The sequence below is a fragment of the Procambarus clarkii genome, unplaced genomic scaffold, assembly GCF_040958095.1.
Source record: "Procambarus clarkii isolate CNS0578487 unplaced genomic scaffold, FALCON_Pclarkii_2.0 HiC_scaffold_105, whole genome shotgun sequence".
Taxonomy (NCBI): domain Eukaryota; kingdom Metazoa; phylum Arthropoda; class Malacostraca; order Decapoda; family Cambaridae; genus Procambarus; species Procambarus clarkii.
Window position 1 is genome coordinate 3,550,782 of NW_027189138.1, and position 11,337 is coordinate 3,562,118.

Here is an 11,337-nt window from a genome sequence, read left to right on the forward strand (position 1 = left end):
AATTGCCTCTGCATCTTTTTCTTGTGCCTCTGCATCACTCTCTTGAGCCTATTCATCCCTTTCTTGAGCGTCTGCATCCCTCTCTTGAGCCTCTGCACCACTCTCTTAAGCTTCTGCATCACTCTCGTAAGCCTCTGCATCACTCTCTTAAGCCTCTGCATCACTCTCGTAATCCTCTGACTCACTCTCTTGAGCCTCTCTATCACTCTCTTGAGCCCCTGCATCCCTCTATTGAGCCTCTGCATCACTCTCTTGAGCCTCTGCATCACCCTCTTAAGCCTTTGTGTTACCACCCTTGAGACTAAATAAGGTTCTTCTCCCCGCAGTGCAATAAAAATAATAATAAATCGGCCTCGCCAACAACTGTCTAGGGGTAAATAAACATCACCGCATAAAATGGAGAACAATATATTTATGCTAAGGGGGACAAACTTAATAACACTTAAATGTATAAATAATAACCAGAAATATTCCTCAGCATGCAAATCATAGAATAACCTCCTTATTGAGACATGAGCACTATCACTAAGACATGGATTAATTAGAGAGATATATACAATATCATCTAACCAGATAATTAACATTTATATGGGCTAAAATAACAGTGACCAATGACTTAACATAAACGATGACTCCTCACGACCGCAGCCGCCACGCTTCTGCCCACGCCTTGGTCCGCAGGCCAAGCGTCTACCAAAATATCAACTAACCGTCCACACAAACATTGTGGAAAATCTAATAATAAAACGCAGCACTAATATTCAAAACATTGTTAAACTAAAGAGTAGTAAACACTGGTACAACATTCCATACAATAATACGGAAACCAAATATGGGAATAACTCAATGTAAAACTATAAACACTCGATTGACAACAATGTTCCCACACTGGCCATATCCAAATATGGTCAACCGCCCACACGGAGAAACTACATGAGAAATTAACACCAAAAGCCTCACTCAATATAATGTAACTCAGGCACACTACAGCATGCTATAATATATATATAACATACAAAATCTTATATCATACAACTGGATGCTATATTAAAGAACAAGACAATAAAGTAATATGAGAATCAAGAGTAATGGCAGAATCCTAGTGAGATTCGTAACACTCTGCATCCCTCTTTTGAGCCTCTGCATCACTTTCTTAAGCCTCTGCATCCCATTCTTGAGCCTCTGCATCTCTCTCTTGAACTCCTGCATCCCTCTCATGAGCCTTTGCATCCCTCTCTTGAGCCTTTGCATCACTCGCCTAAGCCTCTGCATCCCTCTCTTGAGCCTCACCATCACTCTCAAGAGTCTATGCATCCCTCTCATGTGCCTCTGCATCCCTCACTTTAGCATCTGCATCCCTCTCTTGAGACCCTGCATCCCTCTCTAGAGCCTGTGCATCCCTCTCTTGAGCCTCTGCATCCCTCTCTTGAGCCTGTGCATCACTCTCTTCAGCCTCTGCATCCCTTTCTTGAGCCTCTGCATCACTCTCTTGAGCCTCTGCATCACTCTCTTGAGCCTCTACATCCGTCTCTTGAGGCTCTGCAACACTCTCTTCCGCCTCTGCATCACTCTCTTAAGCCTCTGAATCCCTCTCTTGAGGCCTCTGCATCACTCTTTTGAGCCTCTGAATCACTCTCTTGAGTGTCTGCATCCCTCTCTTGAGCCTCTGCATCACTCTCTTCAGCCTCTGCATCCCTCTCTTGAGCCTCTGCATCACTCTCGTGAGCCTCTGCATCACTCTCTCGGCCCTGCATCACTCTCTTGAGCCTCTGCATCACTCTCCTAAACCTCTGAATCCCTCTCTTGAGGCCTCTGCATCACTTTCTCGGCCCTGCATCACTCTCTTGATCCTCTGCATCACTCTCTTGAGCCTCTGCATCACTCTCTAGAGCCTCTGCATCACTCTCTACAGCCTCTGAATCACTCTCGTAAGCCTCTGCTTCCCTCTCTTGATCCTCTGCATCACTCTCTTGAGCCTCTGCATCACTCTCTTGAGCCTCTGCATCCCTCTCTTGAGTCTCTGCATCCCTCTCTTGACCCTCTGCATCCCTCTCTTGAACGTATTCATCACTCAATTGAGCCTCATCACTCAATTGCAAAGGCTCAGGAGAGGGATGCAGAGGCTCAAGAAAGGGATGCAGGGGCTCAGGAGAGGGATGCAGGGGCTCAGGAGAGTGATACAGAGGCTCAAGAGAGTGATTCAGAGGCTTACGAGAGTGATGCAGAGGCTTAAGAGAGTGATGCAGAGGCTCAAGAGAGTGAAGCAGAAGATGAAGAGAGGGAAGCAGAGGCTTAAGAGAGAGATGCAGGGAATGAAGAGAGTGATGCAGAGGCTCTAAAGAGTGATGCAGAGACTCAAGAGAGTGATGCAGAGGCTTACGTTAGTGATGCAGAGAATCAAGAGAGTGATGCAGAGGCTCGAGAGAGTTATGCAGAGGCCTCCAGAGAGGGATTCAGAGGCTTAAGGGAGTGTTGTAGAGGCTCAAGAGAGGGATGAAGAGACTGAAGAGAGTGATGCAGAGGATCAAGAGAGAGATACAAAGGCTCAAGAGAGTGATGGATCACATTTTGATGAGTGATGGAGTGAGAGGCGATGGATCACATTTTGCCCAAACCATCCCTGTAGTTTTCAAAATATCCCTCTTTTGAGCCTCTGCATCACTTACTTAAGCCTCTTTCTTAAGAGGATCAAGAGAGTGATGCAGAGGCTTACGAGAGTGATGCAGAGGCTGAAGCGAGTGATGTAGAGGCTCAGGAGAGTGATGTAGAGGCTCTGGAGAGTGATGCATAGGCTGAATAGAGTGATGCAGACGCTTAAGAGAGGGATGATGAGGCTCAAGAGAGGGATGTATAGGCTCAAGAGAGTGATGCAGAGGCTCAAGAGAGGGATGCAGAGGCTGAAGAGAGTGATGCAGATGCTCAAGAGAGGGATGCAGTGGCTCAAGAAATTGATTCAGAGGCCTACGAGAGTGATGCCGAGGCTTAAGAGAGTGATGCAGAGGCATAAGAGAGGGATGCAGAGGCTCAAGAGGGGGATGCAGAGGCTCAAGAGAGGGATGCAATGGCTCAAGAGAGAAATGCAGAGGCTCAAGTGAGGGATCTCTCTCTTGAACCTCTGCATCACTCTCAAGAGCCTCTGCATCCCTCTCTTGTGCCTCTTCATCCCTCACTTGTGCCTCTGCATCCCTACCTTGAGCATCTGCATCCCTCTCTTGAGCCTCTGCATCCGTCTCTTAAGCCTCTGCATCACTCTCTTAAGCCTCTGCTTCCTTCTCTTGATCCACTGCATCACTCACTTGAGCCTCTGCATCACTCTCTTGATCGTCTGCATCACTCTCTTGAGCTACTGCATCACTCTCTTGAGCCTCTCTATCACTCTCTTAAGCCTCTGCATCCCGCTCTTGAACCTCTGCATCACTCCCTTGAGCCTCTTCATCATTCTTTTGAGCCTCTGCATCACTCTCTTGAGCCTCTGCATCACTCTCTTAAGACTCTGCCTTTCTGTCTTCAGCCTCTGCATCACTCCCTTGAGTCTCTGCATCCCTCTCTGTAGCCTCAGCATCCCTCTCTTGAGCCTTTTGCAGCACTCTGTTGAGCCTCTGCATCACTCTCTTAAGCCTCTGCATCACTCTCTAGTGTCTCTGCATCACTCTCTTCAGCCTCTGCATCCGTATCTTGAGCCTTTGCGTCACTCTCTTAAGCCTCTGAATCCCTCTCTTGAGCCTCTGCATCACTGTCAAGTGCCTCTGCATCTTTCTCTTGTGCCTCTGCATCACTCACTTTAGCCTCTGCATCCCTCTCTTGACCCTCTGCATCCCTCTCATGAGCCCATTCATCACTCTCTTGAGCCTCTGCATCCCTCTCTTGAGCCTCTGCATCACTCTCTTAAGCCTCTGCATCACTCTCGTAAGCCTCTGCGTCACTCTCTTAAGCCTCTGCATCACTCTTTTAAGCCTCTGATGCACTCTCTTGAGCCTCTCTAACCCTCTCCTGAGCATCTGCTTCACTCTCTTAAGCGTCTGCATCAATCTCGTAAGCCTCTGCATCACTCTCTTAAGCCTCTGCATCACTCCCGTAAACCTCTGAATCACTCTCTTTAGCCTCTCCATCACACTCAAACACATAATTGATTAGATAATAACCATAAATACTTCATTTTCAATCATCTATTTGTTACTCGTTGAAATACTGAGTAAGATATTGAAAAGGGGAGAAGTTCGGTTTTTATTGCATATATCGACGTTTCAGCCAGAATAGAGCGGTTTTACGTGTACATCTCCTATCGGTAACATAAACGGAAAATCTGGAACATTTTAGTTAATTCTAATGAAAACACATTGATTTTTATCATTTGTATTGGAAACAACATTGTCATATGTCTTTTCTTGGATCTAAATAATATGAAACCTCGCTTTATGATTCGAAGTTAAATTCCTCAAATTTGGTATAATAGTGTCTTTTTTCACGTTTTTAATGTAGTTTGATATTACATAAATATATTCATTTTTACCAATATTTCGATACTATTTCATGTAGTATCACGATATGTGACTTGGCTTTCAAATCTCAGAATTTCGCCTAATATTGCATTTTAAGCAAGTTTTCTTGCATTTTGTTTCGTACTAAAAATCATCGAATTTAGTAATATTTTGACGTTTATCATCCCCATTTTCTTTAATGTGATATAAACAAAATATCATCGAATTTGGCAATATTTTGCGTTTTTTCAACGTTTTTGTGAATTTTCAGTTTATTGTTATAAATTCATTATATATACGATAAAAATGATACTATTTCATGTAGTATCACGATATGTGATTTGGCCTTCATATCTCAGATTCTCGCCTAATATTGCATTTTAAGCAAGTTTTCTTGCATTTTGTTTCGTACTAAAAATCATCGAATTTAGTAATATTTTGACGTTTATCATCCCCCTTTTCCTTAATGTGATATAAACAAAATATCATCGAATTAGGCAATATTTTGCTGTTTTTCAACGTTTTTGTGAATTTCCAGTTTATTGTTATTAATGCATGATATATACGATAAAAATGAGACAAACACATAATTGATTAGATAATAACCTTAAATACTTCTTTTTCAATCATCTATTTGTTTCTCGTTTAAATACTGAGTAAGATATGGAAAATGGGAGAAGTTCGATTTTTATTGCATATATCGACGTTTCAGCCGGATTAGAGCGGTTTTACGTGTACATCTTCCATCGGTAATATAAACGGAAAATCAGGAACATTTTAGTTCATTCTAATGAAAACACATTGATTTTTATCATTTGTATTGGAAACAACATTGTCATATGTCTATTATTGGATCTAAATAATACGAAACCTCGCTTTATGATTCGAAGTTATATTCCTCAAATTTGGTATAATAGTGTCTTTTTTCACGTTTTTGATGTAGTTTGATATTACATAAATATATTCATTTTTACCAATATTTTGATACTATTTCATGTAGTATCACGATATTTGATTTGGCCTTTAAATCTCAGAATTTCGCATAATATTGCATTTTAAGCAAGTTTTCTTGCATTTTGTTTCGTTTTCTTGCATTTTTGTTACCAGATTGAAGTGTAAACTTGACCTGTTTGTAAAATTATTTATATTGAAGATCATCTATTTGTTACTCGTTGAAATACTGAGTATGATATTGTAAAGGGGAGAAGTTCGGTTTTTATTGCATATATCGACGTTTCAGCCGGAATAGAACGGTTTTACATGTACATCTTCCATCGGTAATATAAACGGAAAATCAGGAACATTTTAGTTAATTCTAATGAAAACACATTGATTTTTATCATTTGTATTGGAAACAACATTGTCATATGTCTTTTCTTGGATCTAAATAATATGAAACCTTGCTTTATGATTCGAAGTTAAATTCCTCAAATTTGGTATAATAGTGTCTTTTTTCACGTTTTCGATGTAGTTTGATATTACATAAATATATTAATTTTTACCAATATTTTGATACTATTTCATGTAGTATCACGATATGTGACTTGGCTTTCAAATCTCAGAATTTCGCCTAATATTGCATTTTAAGCAAATTTTCTTGCATATTGCTTCGTACTAAAAATCACCGAATTTAGTAATATTTTGACGTTTATCATCCCCCTTTTACTTAATGTGATATAAACAAAATATCATCGAATTAGGCAATATTTTGCCGTTTTCAACGTTTTTGTGAATTTTCAGTTTATTGTTATAAATTCATTATATATTCGATAAAAATGATGCAAACACGTAATTGATTAGAAATTAACCTTAAATACCTCATTTTCAATCAACTATTTGTTTCTCGTTAAAATACTAAGTAAGATATTGAAAAGGGGAGACTTACGGTTTTTATTGCATATATCGCCGTTTCAGCTGGAATTGAACGGTTTTACGTGTATTTACGTCTTCCGTCGGTATTATAATTGGAAAATCAGGAACATTTTAGGAAATTGTAATGAAAACACATTGATTTTTGCATCTGTATTGGAAACAACATTGTCATATGTCTTTTCTTGAATCTAAAAATTCCAAACCTCGCTTTATGATTCGAAGATAAAATCCACAAATTTGGCATAATAGTGACTTTTTTCACGTTTTTCATGTAGTTTGATATTACGTAAATATATTCATTTTCTACCAATATTTCGATACTATTTCATGTAGTATCACGATATGTGATTTAGCCTTCAAATCTCAGAATTTCGCATAATATTGCATTTTAAGCAAGTTTTCTTGCATTTTGTTTCGTACTAAAAATCATCGAATTTAGTAATATTTTTACGTTTATCATCCCCCTTTTCCTTAATGTGATATAAACAAAATATTATCGAATTAGGCAATATTTTGCTGTTTTTCAACGTTTTTTTAAATTTCCAGTTTATTGTTATTAATGCATGATATATACGATAAAAATGAGACAAACACATAATTGATTAGATAATAACCTTAAATACTTCTTTTTCAATCATCTATTTGTTTCTCGTTTAAATACTGAGTAAGATATGGAAAATGGGAGAAGTTCGGTTTTTATTGCATATATCGATTTTTCAGCCGGATTAGAGCGGTTTTACGTGTACATCTTCCATCGGTAATATAAACGGAAAATCAGGAACATTTTAGTTCATTCTATTGAAAACACATTGATTTTTATCATTTGTATTGGAAACAACATTGTCATATGTCTATTCTTGGATCTAAATAATACGAAACCTCGCTTTATGATTCGAAGTTAAATTCCTCAAATTTGGTATAATAGTGTCTTTTTTCACGTTTTTGATGTAGTTTGATATTACATAAATATATTCATTTTTACCAATATTTTGATACTATTTCATGTAGTATCACGATATTTGATTTGGCCTTTAAATCTCAGAATTTCGCTTAATATTGCATTTTAAGCAAGTTTTCTTGCATTTTGTTTCGTACTAAAAATCATCGAATTTAGCAATATTTTGACGTTTATCATCCCCCTTTTCCTTTATGTGATATAAACAAAATATCATCGAATTAGGCAATATTTTGCTGTTTTTCAACGTTTTTGTGAATTTCCAGTTTATTGTTACTAATTCATTATATATACGATAAAAATGAGACAAACTCATAATTGATTAGATAATAACCTTAAATACTTCATTTTCAATCATCTATTTGTTTCTCGTTGAAATACTGAGTAAGATATGGAAAAGGGGAGAAGTTCGGTTTTTATTGCATATATCGACGTTTCAGCCGGAATTGAGCGGTTTTACGTGAACATTTTCAATCGGTAATATAAACGGAATATCAGGAACATTTTAGTTCATTCTAATGAAAACACATTGATTTTTATCATTTGTATTGGAAACAACATTGTCATATGTGTATTCTTGGATCTAAATAATACGAAACCTCGCTTTATGATTCGAAGTTATATTCCTCAAATTTGGTATAATAGTGTCTTTTTTCACGTTTTTGATGTAGTTTGATATTACATAAATATATTCATTTTTACCAATATTTTGATACTATTTCATGTAGTATCACGATATTTGATTTGGCCTTTAAATCTCAGAATTTCGCATAATATTGCATTTTAAGCAAGTTTTCTTGCATTTTGTTTCGTACTAAAATTCATCGAATTTAGCAAAATTTTGACATTTATCATCCCCCTTTTCCTTTATGTGATATAAACAAAATATCATCGAATTAGGCAATATTTTGCTGTTTTTCAACGTTTTTGTAAATTTCCAGTTTATTGTTACTAATTCATTATATATACAATAAAAATGAGACAAACACATAATTGATTAGATAATAACCTTAAATACTTCATTTTCAATCATCTATTTGTTTCTCGTTGAAATACTGAGTAAGATATGGAAAAGGGGAGAAGTTCGGTTTTTATTGCATATATCGACGTTTCAGCCGGAATTGTGCGGTTTTACGTGTACATCTTCCATCGGTAATATAAACGGAAAATCAGGAACATTTTAGTTAATTCTAATGAAAACACATTGATTTTTATCATTTGTATTGGAAACAACATTGTCATATGTCTTTTCTTGGATCTAAATAATACAAAAGCTCGCTCTATGATTCGAAGTTAAAATCCTCAAATTTGGAATAATAGTCTTTTTTCACGTTTTTAATGTAGTTTGATATCACATAAATATATTCATTTTTACCAATATTTCGATTCTATTTCATGTAGTATCACGATATGTGATTTGGCCTTCAAATCTCAGAATTTCGCATAATATTGCATTTTAAGCAAGTTTTCTTGCATTTTGTTTCGTACTAAAAATCATCGAATTTAGCAATATTTTGACGTTTATCATCCCCCTTTTCCTTTATGTGATATAAACAAAATATCATCGAATTAGGCAATATTTTGCTGTTTTTCAACGTTTTTGTGAATTTCCAGTTTATTGTTACTAATTCATTATATATACGATAAAAATGAGACAAACTCATAATTGATTAGATAATAACCTTAAATACTTCATTTTCAATCATCTATTTGTTTCTCGTTGAAATACTGAGTAAGATATGGAAAAGGGGAGAAGTTCGGTTTTTATTGCATATATCGACGTTTCAGCCGGAATTGAGCGGTTTTACGTGTACATCTTCAATCGGTAATATAAACGGAATATCAGGAACATTTTAGTTCATTCTAATGAAAACACATTGATTTTTATCATTTGTATTGGAAACAACATTGTCATATGTCTATTCTTGGATCTAAATAATACGAAACCTCGCTTTATGATTCGAAGTTATATTCCTCAAATTTGGTATAATAGTGTCTTTTTTCACGTTTTTGATGTAGTTTGATATTACATAAATATATTCATTTTTACCAATATTTTGATACTATTTCATGTAGTATCACGATATTTGATTTGGCCTTTAAATCTCAGAATTTCGCATAATATTGCATTTTAAGCAAGTTTTTTGCATTTTGTTTCGTACTAAAATTCATCGAATTTAGCAAAATTTTGACGATTATCATCCCCCTTTTCCTTTATGTGATATAAACAAAATATCATCGAATTAGGCAATATTTCGCTGTTTTTCAACGTTTTTGTGAATTTCCAGTTTATTGTTACTAATTCATTATATATACAATAAAAATGAGACAAACACATAATTGATTAGATAATAACCTTAAATACTTCATTTTCAATCATCTATTTGTTTCTCGTTGAAATACTGAGTAAGATATGGAAAAGGGGAGAAGTTCGGTTTTTATTGCATATATCGACGTTTCAGCCGGAATTGTGCGGTTTTACGTGTACATCTTCCATCGGTAATATAAACGGAAAATCAGGAACATTTTAGTTAATTCTAATGAAAACACATTGATTTTTATCATTTGTATTGGAAACAACATTGTCATATGTCTTTTCTTGGATCTAAATAATACAAAAGCTCGCTCTATGATTCGAAGTTAAAATCCTCAAATTTGGAATAATAGTCTTTTTTCACGTTTTTAATGTAGTTTGATATCACATAAATATATTCATTTTTACCAATATTTCGATTCTATTTCATGTAGTATCACGATATGTGATTTGGCCTTCAAATCTCAGAATTTCGCATAATATTGCATTTTAAGCAAGTTTTCTTGCATTTTGTTTCGTACTAAAAATCATCGAATTTAGTAATATTTTGACGTTTATCATCCCCCTTTTCCTTAATGTGATATAAACAAAATATCATCGAATTAGGCAATATTTTGCTGTTTTTCAACGTTTTTGTGAATTTCCAGTTTATTGTTATTAATTCATGATATATACGATAAAAATGAGACAAACACATAATTGATTAGATAATAACCTTAAATACTTCTTTTTCACTCATCTGTTTGTTTCTCGTTGAAATACTGAGTAGGATATGGAAAATGGGAGAAGTTCGGTTTTTATTGCATATGTCGACGTTTCAGCCGTAATAGAGCGGTTTTACGTGAACATCTTCTCGGGAATATAAACGGAAAATCAGGAACATTTTAGTTAATTCTAATGAAAACACATTGATTTTTATCATTTGTATTGGAAACAACATTGTCATATGTCTTTTCTTGGATCTAAATAATACAAAAGCTCGCTCTATGATTCGAAGTTAAAATCCTCAAATTTGGAATAATAGTCTTTTTTCACGTTTTTAATGTAGTTTGATATAACATAAATATATTCATTTTTACCAATATTTCGATTCTATTTCATGTATATTGAACATTATTTCAATATACATATATATTTCATGTATTTCATGAACATTTTAGTTCATTCTAATGAAAACATTGATTTTTATCATTTGTATTAGAAACAACATTGTCATATGTCTATTCTTGGATCTAAATAATACGAAACCTCGCTTTATGATTCGAAGTTAATTTCCTCAAATATGGTATAATAGTGTCTTTTTTCACGTTTTTGATGTTGTTTGATATTACATAAATATATTCATTTTTACCAATATTTTGATACTATTTCATGTAGTATCACGATATTTGATTTGGCCTTTAAATCTCAGAATTTCGCATAATATTGCATTTTAAGCAAGTTTTCTTGCATTTTGTTTCGTACTAAAAATCATCGAATTTAGCAAAATTTTGACGTTTATCATCCCCCTTTTCCTTTGTGTGATATAAACAAAATATCATCGAATTAGGCAATATTTTGCTGTTTTTCAACGTTTTTGTGAATTTCCAGTTTATTGTTACTAATTCAATATATATACGATAAAAATGAGACAAACACATAATTGATTAGATAATAACCTTAAATACTTCATTTTCAATCATCTATTTGTTTCTCGTTGAAATACTGAGTAAGATATG